Below are 18,029 nucleotides of genomic sequence, written 5' to 3'. Positions count from 1 at the left end.
GGATGATAAATTGCAGTCTCTATTCAGGGAGAATAGTTCTTTCCATTTTCATGAACTAGGGTCATCCTTAAGTGTCAGGAGAAAAGATGCCAAAGGTAGGCTTCTAGTTTCCACACCAGGACATTGTAGTGGCTACTTCTCAATGTCTGTCTGTGCAAGATCTAACTTCCAAGGATTATCTGTAACAAGATACCAACATATAGTTTGAAGAGACTACCTGAAACATTTTTTCAGGACAGACTGAAAATAGAGGAAAGTTTCAGAGTTGTTAGTAGGTCTGAATTTTGTGAAACAAAAATCTGGTTGTTACATCACTCTATGAAAAAATATTTATATTGGCTCTGGTTTTAAGGTTACATTTTTCAGCTCATGCAAGTGGCAGGAAACATGTAGAATCTAACCAAGAGATAGTCCACAAGGCTTGTTAAATGAAACGCTACGTAAAGACTTGTTATGGAAACAAAAAGATGCAGCTCAGGAAATGAGCTTGGTCATCTCACAACTCTCTGTTGTTCTACAGCCAAGCATTGGCTAAACATTAGATTATCATTACAAACAATGCATAGGAAAAACAAAAAAAAAAAAAACACTGCATTCAGAATTTACCCTAAATTTCAAGAGCACACAAGTGATTTATGAGCCTCAGCTCCCTTTTCAAATCTGATTTAAATGACTAATTCAGATCTTATTGAAAGCCAGAGAATATAGGTTTCCAAAATGTTTGTGCACTTTTTTGAAGCCTTTAACCTAAAATATAAAATACAACTTTATGGATGAGACAGAAAAACCTGTAAAAAAATTTATTTACAAAATGTGAATTCATACTCAAGAAAAATCTCTTCAGTTGGTGCTTCTCTGTGGAGGAAACTCTATTTTTCAATGCACAAGGTCAGTGTTACTAGAAAATAAATAACATCAAAGAGGCGGAAGAGAACAGGGGAAATTGCTCTGCAGAAGAAAAACAGTGGACTGCAGTCACAAACTTCTCATGAACTCCTGAACTACCACATTAACCAAGGTAATCTATTCCTATTCTCCATATTTCTGGCCCAGCCCTTCTTTCCTTTCTTTGGCCTCGTTGCTTTAACTCTCATCCATTTGTACGGGTGAATTACACATTGCCACACCAAATATGATTTCTGAGTGTCCAATGGGGTTCTCAAATTTGTACCCATCAGTCTCAGACTATTTCTTCAGATTAGACAAGTGCAACAGCAGTGTCATGTATTAAGATAGTTGCCTCTGTTTTCACTACTTGACAACATGATTGCATTTACATTCAGTGGAAAGCCTACACAAACGGATGCCTTTTGAGCTTGGCTCCAGTATGCACTTTTTAGCTCCTAACATGGCGAAATTAATAGCTATTTTTATTTCATCTGGCAGGGAGTTTGCAGTCGATGTAGGATTGCATCTCCTGTGACCACAGGGTTTCTCAGATTTCCCAAGAGTTTAATTGCTATATGCTACGTCAGGTTGCATTTTCAGAGAGAAAAGGAGCTATCTCACACTGCCAGAGCTCTGCAAACCAGCCAGCATTCTGGCTATCTGGCATAATGACTATTAGAAAAAAAAATAAAAATAATCAGGTTTCAGAGGATATAGAACCATAACAAACAAAGAGTCTACGCTTAAAAATTATCAGTCTGATAAAATTAAATTGATTAGTTTAAAGCAAATATTAAAATTCAGACCGCATATACATGAACATTATGGAATGATTTGTGTATGTATCTTCCATATCCTCTTTGCTGACAGTAAAGCTCCATAATCACCTGATTTTGGGAAGGGGGAAAAGGAGGAAGTGGAAAAAGGGAAAGACAACCAAATGAGTTGGTTGTCTGAACAATCAATGAAACCTGGACACTCAATGAAAACAAATACTTGGTTTGTTTTTACTTTCCTCTCTTCCTGAATGAATTAATGAAACTGTTGAACTTTGGCCTCTTCTCCAGGCTAAAGCAGCAAGGGGACTGAGTGACTTAATATCCCCCACAGCCCACAGCGATGCTGGTGGAACATTTTGATGTGAGAAGACTGTGCTCATTTGGCATTGCACTCCCTAGAGGGAATATGGTAGACAATGTATAGATTAAGTTTAGCTAGAACTGGACATTAAGAAACATATACTTTGTGCCTTGATAGTAAAGGTCGAGAAAGGTCATTCTAAACTTGGTTTCCTTTGTAGGTTTATAAAGACTTTGCCTTTCTCATTAATTTCTTTCTTTTTATGGCATTATTGTTGCATAGCAGACAACCATTTTTTCTTTCTTAGCAATGCAAGTTAAATAACATAGAAAGCTTGTGTTAGGAAAATAATCAGGATTCTCTGAAGCACTTCTAAAGTCCTTTCTGCATATGCCTCATAATTGATTTCAAGTGCCCGATGAAAAGAGTCAGGCCCTGTGACATAGTTTTTCTTTGGCTTCAAAATCAGAAGAAAAATTCCTGCCATAAGAAAATCAGAACTCTAGGTCTGAAGTGAGAGCTTTCTTGGATTTTCTTTTTCTGCACGAAATACCACTATTCAGAGGGATACTCAGCACGGCACCAGCTAATAATAATAACACAAGGATAGTGATCTTCAGTGGCTGCTTTGCAGACAATAAAAAAAGCTCGCTTTAAAAGCACAGAGCCTACAACAGTTTCAGGTCATTTCCCAACTGGCTTTTCCTGTCTGGTATGCCTTTCAGAGTTTTGGCTGTGTTGACACTACAGGTTAAATGAAACAAAAAATCCAAACAGAAGCCACAAAACTCAGTAACTCAGCCTTTTTGATCTACCTAAGTGCTTTTAAGCCTGCTCATCACCATGGGATCCAAGTGCCCTTTTTCACATTTCAGTGTTTCCAAAAGGGTCAAGCCATGGTAAGATCATAATGTTTGAGAGGCTATTACAAGAAAAGATTGCTTCTTTAGAGAAGAAATGAGTCCTCTTTGCCAGAAACAAACCTGAATGGGACAAATTAAAAGTGGAAAAGGACAGAATGGCTATTTTCCCTTGGAAATAAAAGATTAATAGAGTTGGCACTATATGGAAGCAGAGCTTCCATCAAGTAAAGAGCTGGAAGAAAACGCTTTCCTCTCGCCTTCAAGAGCAAAGAGGTCACAATTCTTTCAAAGGGATTCCCTTGGGATAATGTGGATATGGACTGTCCCATACTTCACGGATTGAATAACCATCTGAAAGTGCAATAATTTGAGATAAACTGAGATTAGTTTCTTGCATTGACATCTGCTTGGAAAATAACATGGAAAATCTAGTGCAAGGGTCATTTGGCTTGCTACGTTAATGATAACACTGCCAACATCCAGTACCAAAACAATGAGTAATTTGTAAAGATTTGCCATATTACATCCTGCTTAATAAATTCAGAGGCATGAAAATGACAGCATATTGTAATATAGTAACATAATATTGCTAATTTGCAGGGCCAGATTCAATCCAGGCATAAGTAAACCCAGCATTGATTTCAGTATACATACTTCATACTGAATAAATACATACTTGGCTGAATACATCCTATCCCAACTACATATGCAATAAAAAATAAAAATTTATATAAAAAAGTGCTGTTTCTTTCTAGTTATTTTTATGTAGTCATGTAATAAACGTATTTTTTCATACATATTTGCATCTATATTTTGGCAATAAGAAAAGTATACATTTAAATGCAAGGCAAGGTCTCTGGAAGTCTGTCAAGCATGATGTTCTAGTCAGCATAAGTTAACAGCTACAGTCAAGACATTCCTTCAAAAAGTCACAACAACTTTGGGATGAGGGAAACGTCTCCAAATGAAAGGTAAGGCCTGCTTTCAAAACCCAATATACCCAATTAATAATGGAGAATACAAACTGGTCAAGGTAACCATAGAGAGAGGGGTAGGATAACCAAGCATCAACTACAGCACAGGGGGATGCAAGTTAATACTACTTTTTTTATTCCCACCAGCAAGTCACTGGACTGATCACCCACCAGTGTGCCTAGAAAATATCTGTCTGTCCATCTTATGCTGTTACTCAGAGAGCCAAAATGAGCATGTGGGATAAAAATCCTGAACTGGGGAGTCTTAATTGCAGGGTTTTATCCTATGTATTCCCAGAGAGAGTGAAGTTTTTGTTTATCAGAAATCATCCATGGCACTTCTGTTGGGATAGGCTAGCCACCATTTTCTTCTCCTCTCTTACAGGATACCTGATGAGACTGTAGCCAGAGCAGGAATTAATGTGGAAAGGCCATCGACTGTGCATAATGGAGGACAATTCCTAGGTGTCAACATGATAAAAATGGAGAGGCACAAAAGAAATGGACATAGATAAAACAATTTCCGTTCTTGTTCCAAAAATAGGTTAATTTTCTGTTTGAAGAATGAAAGTTTCCTGTAATTACAGTTCCTTAGTCAGGAGCAAACATGGGAGAAGTGACCCGATGCTATTTCGGTATCCAAGACCCCAGTTTTGGCCACGTAATGAGTGCAGGTGGAGGCAGAGGGCGAAGCTGGGCAGCATGGAGAGATGGCTCGCTAATCCTGTCAGGAGGAAAAGTGTTTCGTGTCACTCAACGGCATCTCCACAGGGCAGTTAGGGGAGAAGCGCTGACAGCCTCTGAAAGGAATCACATCCAGTCATCCTCCGGCAGGAAGAGGCTGGCTTTGACACAAAGCTTATAGGGTGGGTGAGATGAAAGCATGGGGAAGGGGTCTCTGGGCTCCATGTAGGATTTCGCCTTCCTCTGCCCTGTGAGGAGAGGGAAGAGGAATGCACTAACAGTCCCAACCACTCTCGGCTAGCCTGTCCTTTCTGACCCCTTCACCAAGCAGTTCTCTATCTCTCTCTTTCCCTGCCTTTCAAAACTTAAACCTGCCCACCCTGCTGCCAAAAATAAAGACAGAAATAACATCAGGGTTGAAAGCAGTTTCAACATCAGGAAAAGCTACAGGGACAGACTGGGGATTCTTGCTGCATGACACAGAGAGCATGCTGCACCACAGCACACCAGCAGATGAGTACATTTTGCAACCAGTTGTACAGACTTGTCCTGCTTTTCCTTAGAAAATATTTAGTCAGCTTCTTTCAGTTACTGGGGTGCTTGAAGAGGATTGTCAGCAGGACAAGCAGTAAGGAGGCGAAAGAAAGAGGTGAAGCACCTCCAGAAGTCCCTGGGATGAAGTCACCCAAGTCATCAAGTCAAAGCTGCCTGGCCGAGAAGGACCTGGGAGTACTGGTTGATAGTCGGCTGAATATGAGCCAGCAGTGTGCTCAGGTGGCCAAGAAGGCCAACAGCGTCCTGGCTTGTGTAAGAAGCAGTGTGGCCAGCAGGGCTAGGGATGTGATTGTCCCCCTGTACTCTGCTCTGGTGAGGCCGCACCTCGAGTACTGTGTTCAGTTTTGGGCCCCTCACTACAAGAAGGACATGGAGGTGCTTGAGAGAGTCCAGAGAAGGGCGACGAAGCTGGTGAGAGGTCTGGAGAACAAGTCTTACGAGGAGCGGCTGAGGGAGCTGGGATTGTTCAGCCTGGAGAAGAGGAGTCTCAGGGGTGACCTTATCGCTCTCTATAGGTACCTTAAAGGAGGCTGTAGAGAGGTGGGGGTTGGTCTGTTCTCCTATGTGCCTGGTGACAGGACAAGGGGGAATGGGCTAAAGTTGCGCCAGGGGAGGTTTAGGTTGGATGTTAGGAAGAACTTCTTTACTGAAAGGGTCGTTAGGCATTGGAATGGGCTGCCCAGGGAGGTGGTTGAGTCACCATCCCTGGAGGTCTTTAAAAGACGTTTAGATGTAGCCCTTAGTGATATGGTTTAGTGCAGGACTTGCTAGTGTTAGGACAGAGGTTGGACTAGATGATCTTGGAGGTCTCTTCCAACCTAGACGATTCTGTGATTCTGTGATCAACAGGGTTAAATAAGAATGCACTTAAATTGGATAGTAGATTTCTGTAAGCAGAGTCACTATCTCCAATGTAGAAATCAGTAGGCATACAAACTAAAAGTAATTTACATCCCACCAAAAAGAGAACATGAAACAAAGCAGAAAGAGGCTCTTCACATCATATACATCAGTGATGAGAGTCTGCAATGCTTAACCTGAAGACAAATCACCAAAGAACAACAAAGTGCATGTGATCCCCCATCCTGCACCAAGCCACAGCACTCTGAGTGTCAGGGTACACAGCTGTGGCCAAGGACTTAAATCCTCCTGCCAGAAGACACTTAGAGTCATGCTTTTAAAACATGTAGGTGTCTAGGGTTACAGATGGGCTTCTGGATTTTTGCACATGGTATTCTTAACTGTCTCAGAGGCTTACACACCATTTTTACTGCAGCACACAGTCTGCTCGCTGCCATTCCCTTGAACTGTGGCAGCAGCCATGTGCCGCACTCAGAGACTGTTGTCCTCCTCTTCTAGGGCCTGAGCACCCCTTTAAAGGGGTAATAGTTCTTGCCTTGAAAAGCAAGAGAACGATGGCTTATTTCTAATGCCGAATGATGACAGAGAGAGTTGCCACTTGCCCAGCAGTGGGGAGTAATTCAGAGGTCCAGCTGCACCTTCCTTTCAATTGTACTTCGAAGTCAACTTTTCCTCCCTTTTGCAGATGAAAGCTGAAAGGCTTTACAGGAGATATGTCCGTTACTGTAATATAAACAATAAATAATAATAGGAAAGCAAAAGTAGACTGATTTATTGAAAGCTATTCACTTCTATAAGGTAAATAACAGAATTTTCAATTTAAGTGGACATTTTTACTGCCAAATAAATCTCCTCGCACAGATATGAGAGACTTTCATGTAATATACAGAAAAGCAAAAGTTTGAGAAATTAAGATAATGCAAGTGAACACCCAGAGCCAGATTCTTGATGTAACTGCTATTTTATACCACCCCAGGACTGTTTATATAATCACCTACCATTGAATGATAATGATCTACACTAAGATACAGCAGAAATAAACAAACTGATTTTGAGCAAACAAAAAAATAGCCACAGGCCTATCAGCAAGCCTTCACATCATGCAAAACTCCCAAGAAGTTGGTATTTGTTTTGCTCAAGTAAGGACTTTCAAAGTAAGCCCCTGTATCAAAAGAGGGGTGGGCAGCAGGTCAAGGGAGGTGATTGTCCCCTCTGCTCTGCCCTCTGAGGCCCCACCTGGAGTGCTGCATCCAGGTCTGGGGCCCCCAGCACAAGAAGGATGTGGGGCTGTTAGAGAGGGTCCAGGGGAAGGCCATGAAGATGATCAGAGGGCTGGAGCACCTCTCCTATGGAGACAGGCTGAGAGCTGGGGATGTTTAGCCTGAAGAAAAGGCTCCAGGGTGACTTTATTGCAGCTATTCAGTACTTAAAGGGGGGTTATAAGAGAGATGGACCACAACTTTTTACTCAAACAGATAATGACAGGACAAGAAGGAATGGTTTTAAGCTAAAAGAGGGAAGATTTAGATTAGAGGTTAGGAGGAAATCCTTCACTCAGAGGGTTGTGAGGCACTGGCACAGGCTGCCCAGAGAAGCTGTGGATGCCCCATCCCTGGAGGTGCTCAAGGCCAGGCTGGATGGGGCTTTGGGCAGCCTGGTCTGGTGGGAGGTGTCCCTGCACATGGCAGGGGGTTGGAACTGGGTGGGCTTTAAGGTCCCTTCCAACCCAAACCGTTCTGTGATTTTAAGATATGAAATTTAAGTACGACATCTATTTTTAATGCTTCTAAATGTCCTGTCCTGACAAACTTTTGGGTACCCTACAGTTTCCTTGGGTCACAAAAAGAAGTGGCATTTTCAGCACTGGACTACTCATTTACCTTTGCAGATTCTCATAGAGATGGGCCTATGGACTTATAGGCACATCCAGAACTGAGTTCAGGTAGGTCTAGTACTGGCCACCACTTGCCCAATTGTAGAAGTTGTCCCAAAGCACTAATGGCCAAATCATTGCAGTACAGAGAGCCCCACTGTAAACGAGAATGCAAAGATCTGACGAAGCACCACAACGATATTTGCACTTGGCTTATTGCCTGAATCAAGCCATATATTCGGAGCCATTCAGTTTCTAGTGAAGAAACCTGAGTTTCTTACCACTTCTGAGGAATGCTCAGACAGCAAACTGAGGTCCTATCCTTAGTATTCTTTGTTGATTTCTGCACTGCCAACTCTACACAGTACTGTGATAGTTACCATACCGTTTATTCAATCTACATGGATTCTTTCAACAATCCACAGAAAGGGAATGTGAAATCTACCCTCCTGGACTGTCACCAGTCCAGCCTGTCTATCCTTTTCCAATGAACGAAATGCTATTTCTTTCTGATCTCATTTTCCCACAGTTAAAGTACAGTTGACACTCCCTGAAGCAACGTAACAGATACGGGTACACCTAAAACACGGGAATTTGGGAGTGATATGGAAAGTTTTATGTATGTGGAAATTTAATTCACACACCACTGACTTTTATCTCAAAGGATGGCCACACAAACTGCTAAGCATGATTCCTAAGTGGTGAGATAGTACTGCACTTATTAGATTTCCATCTAAACTGATGGACAGTCTTAACAATTTTATGAAATGTGATATATCCTCATACTTAGCATGAACTTAGACAGGTCACAATTTCAGAGCTCCAAAATTTGAATTTGCAGAAAAGAGATTTGCAAATCTAAAGCCTTTCTGGATGAACAGAACAAGAGAGTAAGACAATGATGGGAGAGAGAGAGGGAGAGGAAAGAAATACCTCCTGTAGGGTTTTTTTGTGTGTTTTAATCATTTACTTAATTTTGTTTTCAGTTAGTTTAAACACCTACTGCTGAGGAATCTGTTTGTTTCCTTAAAAATTAGTATTAGTGAACACCTAGCTAAGATTATTTATTATCCAGGTAAAAAGACTATGAATCTTTCGAAATATATAGCAGCCTTTTTTTATCCTTTGTTGATCTCTTCCAAGAGCTCTCCCTGTTTGGTGAATGCACACAACAAACCCATGTTTCTGTAGCCAAATCAAGTGGATTGCAAACTTCTCTCTAGACTTGGAGCAGGCTTTGAAGTCAGAGAGTCAGTGTGATGAAATTAAAACGCAATAGGACATGAGTTCACTGAGTTCACATACCAGTGAAAATCTGTTTTAAGATTTGAAACTGAAGTTAAAAGCATAGTAAAGATACAAATTCCTGTTAATCTGAAACTTTCTCTTTCTCACCTTGTCATAAAAGCCCTTTGTGCCTGTAACCACAGTCCCTTATCTATCCTCCAGACTCAGCCAAAAGGAAGCTGACACCTCATCAGAAGATATCTGGGGAGAATGGTACTACTCGAATCCTACTTCTATCTTCAGAATGATATTTTAGTCTTCAAGGGATGGCAAAGGATTTCCACAAGCAGATGGATCAGCAGAAAATGTAACTGAACAGCTCATAAACAACATGTCCTTCTCATAACCAGCTAGTTGGTTTTCTGTTTCATGTTCTTACTTTTAAGTACACAGCTGTAACTGTGTCTTTGTCTAAAGTTTCTTAACTTTACATTACTAAATGTTAGTTTTTCCACTTAGAAGAATCTAAGCTCTATAGCCTAAGAGATCAGAGTAGGTAATGTCAGTCACTGCTGAATGGAGGAGAGACAACCCTACTTAGGTACTGCGTGGTAGAAACCTGTAATGCGTGTAGGACTTTGCAGAGAAAGATTTAGCAGGCACCAGTTACATTGCTGTAAAAAATACCCTTTTGTAGTGAAAACATACACATAGCCCTTTCTTTCCTGCTTCCTAGTTCTTTAGCTGTATTCCACTTTTCCAAATGTTTACATAGTATTTCTGCAAAATAAATCTTGGACTTTAAAGAATTTTTTGCTCAGTCATTGCCTTTGACTACTTGTTATATCAGGGTGCACCTTTGATGCCCCTTTACTGTGTTTTTTGATCCAAGATAAACAGTTCAGCAGGGGACCAGGTAACAGTGAATAAAGAATAACGCAAAATGAATGGCAGATAATAATGTTCTTTATCCAAGAACATCTCTTATTGCACATGCAACAGTCATTAAATATAATGTTCTCTTCTCCCAGTACTTAGGAAAAAATGAGACTTGGAGTTAGCAAACCATCCAAGCATGTGCCTACCTTTAAGCCTGTAGAAAGTCTTACAAATGTTAACTGGAGTAGTCGTATGCCTGCAGTTAAGCATCCCTAGAAATATTTCACTGATTTCTGAGCCAAAATGTGTTTGCATTATAGTTTGGGAATAGCGAAGGACAGAGAACAAAAGGAACAGTTATTCAGAATTTGGACAAATAGCTGTAAATACATCTTTTGGTGTTATTAAGCCAATATTGGCTCTGTTCAGAATGCACTGACTGAACACGCAGTCCTAATAATCACAGCTGAAAAACACAGACCATGGACGTTTATTGATTTAGACAAGATCACTCCTCACAGGAGAGAGTGCCTCTAGTTTTACAGACCTTTTAATTCCCTGTACACCATTCCTTTCCCTTTTACAAATCTCCTGCTGTGAAACTCTAATGCACTCTTGAGACACAAGAAATCATGGAACTAACCCTGTAAATTGTCCATCAGCCAAAAGAGGAAGCAACTCTCAGAACCAAGGAGTTCAGTTCTTGTTATCCACGTTATGTTTTTTGTTCAGAGCATAAAACATATACCGCCACATACCGCCAGAATCTGAAATGCTGTTGCAATGCAGATAATACCTACAGATTGTTGTTGTTTTTATTGGTGTTATTCTTTTGCCACATCTCCCCCAAAAAACATAGGTACCTAATATCTAATGCATCTACTGGCCAAAAACGTCATTTCTTATTTTAAGCAAATCCAACATTCCATGCAAATGGAAGTAATTTCTGCAGTACAGAAAGTCCTTTCAGAAAATGCTGAACTGATTAGTATTATGGAAAAGTGGAACTAATTATTATAGTGATATAACAAAAAAACAAAACTAGAAATTAAAGCCATCTAATTCTTGCAAAAAACAATGGCGTATTTCCCACACGCAGAGCCTTTATGCACATTCATTAAAAGGTAAAAGCAAGATAATCACATATCCCCTACCTAACCCATAAATGCAGGCCTCTGCATATCTTTAAGGAACAGGAGTATATACAAGAGCTTACACAAAAGTTTCATGCCAAGGCTTGGTTGCTGTTCAGAAACTCACCAAAAGGGCTAGTTTATTCCCTAAAAATGAGGTTTGATAGCTCATAACCTTATCTAGCAGTCAAGCCCCATGCAAGCCTGAGGCAGAGACCTTTCACTGGCCCTTCTCTCCATGGTAAATTTCACCTTTGGAAAAGGGAGGCCATGGGCTTGTCTGAACAACATGTGCCCCTTTTTTGAAGGAACACCATCAAGGCTGCGGGGCCAACTCATTAACCTATCCCCCAGCAGTCCCATCTGGATGGTCTTATCTGTAGGAATTCGGTCGTTCATTTATTTTTTCAACCACCATTTGTGACAGAGTTTCTTAAAAAGCAGACTCATGACTTATTATTAGCACATGGGCAGGTCAGCACACAGGTTTATTTGCTGTTAACCAACTTCCTAACATGCTGCGTTTAAAACCTCCAAAGGGACTCTGAATAGGTTGTAAAAGTAGGAGGTTGAATTCTTCAAGGTAAGAACTTATGATGGGACCACGGTCAAAGCAAGTCATATTTTGCTCTGATAACCCATGAAAATTGCTATGTAAAGACATATAGCTTGTACACGTTAACTTCTGACAATTCCCTTTTTAAAGGCACTTTGGTAACCAGCCTGTAACCCTTCAGCTGTGCCACTTAGGAACATAAGCAAGCATTGAGCTTTGAAAAAGTACAACCTATCCAGGAAAAAAAAAAAAAAAAAAAAAGGAAAAAAAAGGAGAAAAGCTGGGGTCAGGCAAGAAAGTTTATACCCAAAAGAGTACATATGCACAAACGTATACACAGAAAAATTCCTGCACGCTATCAGGAGCAATAAATACTTCCATCATTCTTGTCTGGAGTAAACTCCAAGCACAGAGATAGGACCTGTAGGACCTTGATGCTGGGAAAAGAAGATGCCATTTTCTATCTGGAATGTGTGTCAGATCCTAGGCTACTCACAACTTCACCTGTGGTAACACTCACCAAAGTACCTGTGCGCCATATTGTTTACGCACACTGCATGCACACAGCTGGCCACCACACCTCAGGAAATTATTCCCAGTGGAGTAAAAATACTGAATCACCTTCCAGAAAAGATTATCCACTTGTTTGCTTTCATCTTGTGCAGAGCACTGAAAAGTCTGGAAAGAGATAAATGCCTGTTATACAGGGATTTACACATTTCATCCAGACAATTGACTTAAATTTCAAGCATGTAGCCAAAATTGATCATTTATCAAGTTAATCTTCATGATGTATTTAGTGTCTAACAATAATACTTTCAATTGCTTTCACAGTCTGCAGAGCACCGGGCAGGGGGAGAACACCTGTTAAGAATCACGAAATAAAAGAGGTATGCAGTAGATTGAAGTTATAAATATTGGCCCCAATCCTGCAAACGCTTGGCATTCACTGATCACCAGTGTGAATGAAGCTACAACTGACCACCTTCATAGTCTGATCATTGTCTGTCTTATGTAAAGACCACCTTCTTAGTTCATTGAGAGGCACAGAAAAGGATTAACCACTCAGCACTCCACTATTTATATCCTAACAGAACAAAGGAGCAAATGAAGATAACTTAATTACTGCATTAACTTAAATTGTTGGGATATCCAGCGGCTTCCTTTCACCATTAGTGCCTTGATGTTTAATTGTTACTGAGAAACTTTTAATTGGATTGTCACTTTTGGTAATGCTCCTGCCAAAAGCAAATCTTTAATATTAATATTGATAATAATAATAATTTAATCTCAGATCAGACATTTCTCCACCCTTAGATTTGAGATTGTTTTTTAAATCATGAACATTTCCAGCCAGATAATAGTCAGAATCTTTTCTATCTTGAATGAAGAACAAACAAACAAACAAAAAAAACAGTTTCTTAAGTAATACTCTGGTTTCAGCAGCACTATGTAAAGCATAGCCGAAGCTATGAAACCTCTGATGAACACTGAAGACTTGCTACGTAAACTTCTTTAAAGCTGAATTAGTCACTTCCCAGTCAATAGCTCTGCATCTTCAACATCAATACTAAACACTGTCTGTACATTTTGTTTTAGCTAAACTGAAGTATAAATAATAGACAAAACACTCAAAAGTCTACATGGGTTTTACAGTACAAATCCCACTGACTCAGTAAAAGCTATGCTTATAAAACTCTTGAGCATATTTTCAAAGTTTTGCCTGTTTTGTAAAAGAGTCATTTTTTTTTTTAACATTTGCTTTGCCTTTCCAGCTATCCCAATTTCAAATTTCAAAATGAAATTTCCAATTCATTTTTACTGAATCTTTTCAATTTAACTGTCAACAAAGTGGGAAAGCTGCTAATTCTTAAAGGCAATGGGTCCTTACTCTACCTTTTTAAGTCTAGAAGAGTGGGAGTGGACCTGTAGGCCAGTTTCTTGGCTGGCTGTAATCAACACACATCTATAGCTGTCATTGGAAAGGTGCTGAATTACATCAATACTACATGCTGAAGGGGAAAAAAAAAAAAAAAAAAAAAAGGAAAAAACCCACAACCCTTTAGATCTCTAAATCACCATCTTCCCTCCCTCTAGCTCTACCCTTTGATTTGAAGACCTCTTCCAAAAACAGTGGAAGGAGGAAAGATTGGAGGGGGGGGAACACCACTCAACCTCTACCAGGGATCAAGCACAGGAATGGAAGAAGGTTGTTATTTCCCAACCCACATGTCATGAGAGATAATTTTTCATTCTGATTTTTTACAATACCTTGACACAACAGAATCCTGGTCAAAGTAGCTTTTCAACATTTCTGTAATCCAGTTATTCAATTAACAGACTTGGAAGCCCCACTGAAGTTAAGCACTGGTATCATTGTAAGAGTTGGGGTGCTGTAGCTCCCCAGTCACAGATCCAGAGTAATGCAATTATTTCTGTTTCAAATGTAAAAGATTGGCATCTATACAACAAAAAAATGTAAGATAGTGTTTTAATTATCCAAATGAAGGAGAGGTTCGGATTCGAAAATCATTCTTGCATGGACTGTCTAAACTCTATTTAGACATGACATTTCACTTTCAGCTCAGTAAGCCTGAGTACAGATCACTAACATGTGTGAAAGACAGAAATTGCACAGGGACCAAACCTGTAAATTCACATTTGTACATTTTTTAATTCTCTAGGGTTGGTTCTGGATTACTTCTGATAAAAAAATAAAAAAATAAAAAGAGAAAATAATGATGTCAGAGTCAAAATTCACACATCTGGGTAGCAGCAAAGCTGTTTTGTCCATTTATACTCAAGAATGGGCTTCATTTCAAATGGTAAAATACATAGGATCTGTACTACTTAGTAGCAATTTGAAAAATATCAAGAAGTGCAAGCTAGGCTATGCAAGGTACATGAAAGCTACTTTGGCCTGACTCTTGCTTTCTTTTCTGAACTGCTGCTTCGCTAAGTGGCAAGCAGCAGAGGTCAGAGGCCAAATGAAAAGGATAAGCGTCAATGGGAGGCCCTGTGGTGCGACACAAGTGCATAGTGGTATATTGTCCACAGCCCATGAAGAACTTGTCAACAGCTCAGTGAGAATCCCTCAAAGGAGCATCTACTGTTTCATTGCATCCCGCTCCCTGGAGGCGGTGGCAGATACCCAGGGACACAGCAGCTATACAAGCAAGATGGCTCTCCAGGAGCTCTGCTGTCTTCTAGTATTTCTTTTATTTCTCAGCATAAAGACCATCAGTAAAAAATGCTTCCAAATAACTAGAAAGTTATATACAAGCACGAACTGCAAGAAACAGGTTAGACTAAAAATGAAGTATGCTTTAGAAATCTAGATGCAAATAATAAGTACAAATAATATTTGCTAAATTGGCTGAAGCTATATTAAGGCACTATAAAATCTTGTGAAATCCCATTGTCCAGTGTTTCATTTTCCTGTGAAACCTGAACTTACCTAAGTACCACACCAGGCTTTGATGAATCAGAATTTCCTACAAGGGACGTAACTAAGATAGCATCCTTCTCAGGAAAAAATAATTATCAAGTTATCCTCTGAAAGGCAACATCTCTAATAGGCAGGCTCTCGTTTAATTATTTCTAATCACTGAAGTTATCAAGGACAGAATAATGAGCATCTACTGTTAAGTTTGTCACATTTTTCAATCCCGGTATAGAGTTAAATAGAGTTAGCCTACAGAGAACAGAAAAAAAAATTGGCTCACAGTTGAGATGAATTCTTGCATTTCTAAAATAACCAGTTAAAATGTACACAACACATAAACACATTGCCTTTGTTCTGGTTTTATACAACTTCTAAAGCAACTGAGTAAGAGTCCATGGAAGGGTTTTTAGGCCTAACATCATACAAGCAATAAATCATCATCCTTATTCTATTTTTAAAAGAACATAAAGTGAAAAATGTTGAATTGTGTCTATAACAATAAAGACAATGAAGAGGTTAGTCAGAAAAAAAAGAGATCAGAAGAAGAAATTAAACAGCATCTGTTTGTTGGATGAAGCACAACACAAAGTGTTTGTGGATGGACATGCAGACCTTTATTCATACAGAAACAAGAGGACTAATCAGAGAGTGAAAATAATAAGAAAATAAAACAATATTTTGCTCTCTTGGCAATGAGTTTGAAAGAAGTTGGAACTTGCATTTCTGCACAATGGGTAAGGAACTGTAAAGCAGACTGTAAAGAAGTTGTAAAGCAGATTTTGATGAATTTCCTCTGGTTCACAAGGAATTCAACTGTTATGTATTCTCTACGTTACTTTCAGACTCTCCGTTGATCATCATTTTAAATGCAATAAAATACGCATGTAATGAAGATGGCCCTACGGATTCCCACCTGTTTAGATACTGCTACCTAACTCACCCTGGAGCACCCAGGAACTGAGGAGGAGTGGAAAATTTCCTTCTGTGGTGTGGGTTTGGAAATATCTCTTGGTGGAGAAATCAGGCAGAGCAGACAAGAGGAACAGCTGGACAATTCCATGTTTATCTGAATGAAATACAAACAGGGTCAGGGGAGGTTCAGGCTGGGTGGGAGGAAAAGGTTCTTCATCCAGAGGGTGCTCGGGCACTGGGACAGGCTCCCCAGGGAAGTGGTCACAGCACCAAGCCTGCTGGAGTTCAAGAAGTATTTGGACAACGCTCTCAGACGCATGGTCTGATTTTTGGGTGGTCCTGTGTGGAGCCAGGAGTTGGACTCAATGATCCTTGTGGGTCCCTTCCAACTCAGGATATTCTATGATAGGATGGTTCCTAGTATACTGGCAATCTAGCTTCGATGCAGCAGAGAAGTGTCAGGTGGCTGTATTATTTTTAACTGTTTGTAGTGGCCTATGGGCATTTTTGTCAACTTCTCTGATTACCACATATGTTATTCCAGATCAACTATTTTGGGGTTACGGCGTTAATTGAAACACAGAAGTGAACCAGACCCTTGCAGTGCAAATATGATGCAATTTGTGGGATGTAACATCGCTTGTTTATGCTCACTGCTCCCAAGGCCAAAAGAAGAGCTAAGACTGTCTCATTGAGCAAAGCAAGATCTATGGCACCAAGTTTTTGAAAAAATGACTGACACGGAACCAAAACTGTAACTCATAGATCTTAGAAGATGGCTTGAGCTGTTCTAAATAAATATTGCCCAAGTTATAATAAAATAAATGCATTACAATTATTAAAAACAAGAGTAATGTACAGCTGTTCAATCCTCTAAGGGATCTTAAAAACACTGGCAAATACCCAGCCAGACAAGCCTGGCAGCACCCTACATCCTGAAGAGAAGCACGAAGAGGCTAGACGCAGCATTTCCAACAGCCAGTTTGAAACCAAGAGTGTCCACCTTGAAGCACATCCTGCTCTTTGGCAAAATCAGGTACCTGCAGCTCCTGCTGATTCTAGCAGGAACCGCAGGTCCTTCAGATATATCTACAAAAGCTGAAGTTTCAGACCCAGCCCAAAAGTTGTCTTCAGAGCACAGCCCCTCTGCTCCCAGCAAGATATCTACACGCACTGCAGAGCTGAGCAAACATCAAACAAGAATCCCAGCTCCTGGTCCAACAGACCAAAAGTTCTCAGTCTTTGGAGCCTGTTAAAACCAAGTTTATGACTTAGCACAACAAGCACTCAAGAACACCTTAGCACTTTCTTTCCTATCATTACAATGCAATCCTGCTTTTTATTCTAAGCTTACCTGGAAACAACCTGACTACTGAGTGGCTACAGAAAGCTGATCTATTCAGAGAATGGAGATACGGTGAGCGGATTTGCCAAGAAGCACAGAGTAGCACTCAACCAAGCTGCTGCTATAGGAGAACAACTTAATTTAGGTGTACGTGAAGTTTATTGCACTCTCTGCACAAAGCCACACTTTTATCAGCTGTTGTTAGAAACCTGAAGGAAATCTCTTTCAAATATATATATATTTGAACTTCTCGCAACTGGAAGCTCTTTGCCTTTTTGTCTGAAGGTTCCTCAGCAGAATCCATAGACCTGGGAAATTACAACTAAAATCATCCTTGGAGGCCACATGTATTGCTTTCCTCCTATGAGTGCATTTCCCATTGGCATCAAGAGGAAATGGACATGGGAGATGGACATGGAAGCTGTAGACCTTAAAGGATCACTACACTTCTGATTCCTTAATGCTTAAACCCCTAATAAGAAGGGCATCTAAATTAATTAGACACATGTTTCAAATCCACTTTAAAAACTGACCTTAGTTCTCTTCCTCCTCTCTTCAAAGCTGAAGAAGGCTTCAGCTTGTGCATGCAGAATCAGGCTGTCTGTCATGAAAATAGTAGAGGTTTCACCTCTCTTGCAACAGAATGTTTCAGAGGCATTATATTCTCCTTCCATGTGACATGATACAGTTGGACTTTGTCCTTGCCTCGGTTTCAAGTAAGAGGTCAAGTTTATTTTTCCTCTCTATTTTCCTA

The 18,029-nt window shown here is 40.1% G+C and overlaps 1 protein-coding gene across 1 annotated transcript in view; it reads right to left on the bottom strand.

The window, feature by feature from the left end:
* Positions 1-18,029, bottom strand: part of LOC308192121 (uncharacterized protein) — a gene marked incomplete at its 5' end in the record, with an annotated part of 233,436 nt that overhangs the window by 179,414 nt on the left and 35,993 nt on the right. Inside the window, one exon of the mRNA XM_080585356.1 lies at positions 12,094-12,251. The remainder of the gene's footprint in view (positions 1-12,093; positions 12,252-18,029) is intronic.

This window comes from Anser brachyrhynchus (genome assembly GCF_964034855.1).
Source record: "Anser brachyrhynchus genome assembly, chromosome: 3".
In the NCBI taxonomy this organism is placed as follows: Eukaryota; Metazoa; Chordata; class Aves; order Anseriformes; family Anatidae; genus Anser; species Anser brachyrhynchus.
This window is presented reverse-complemented; position numbering and strand designations above follow the sequence as displayed.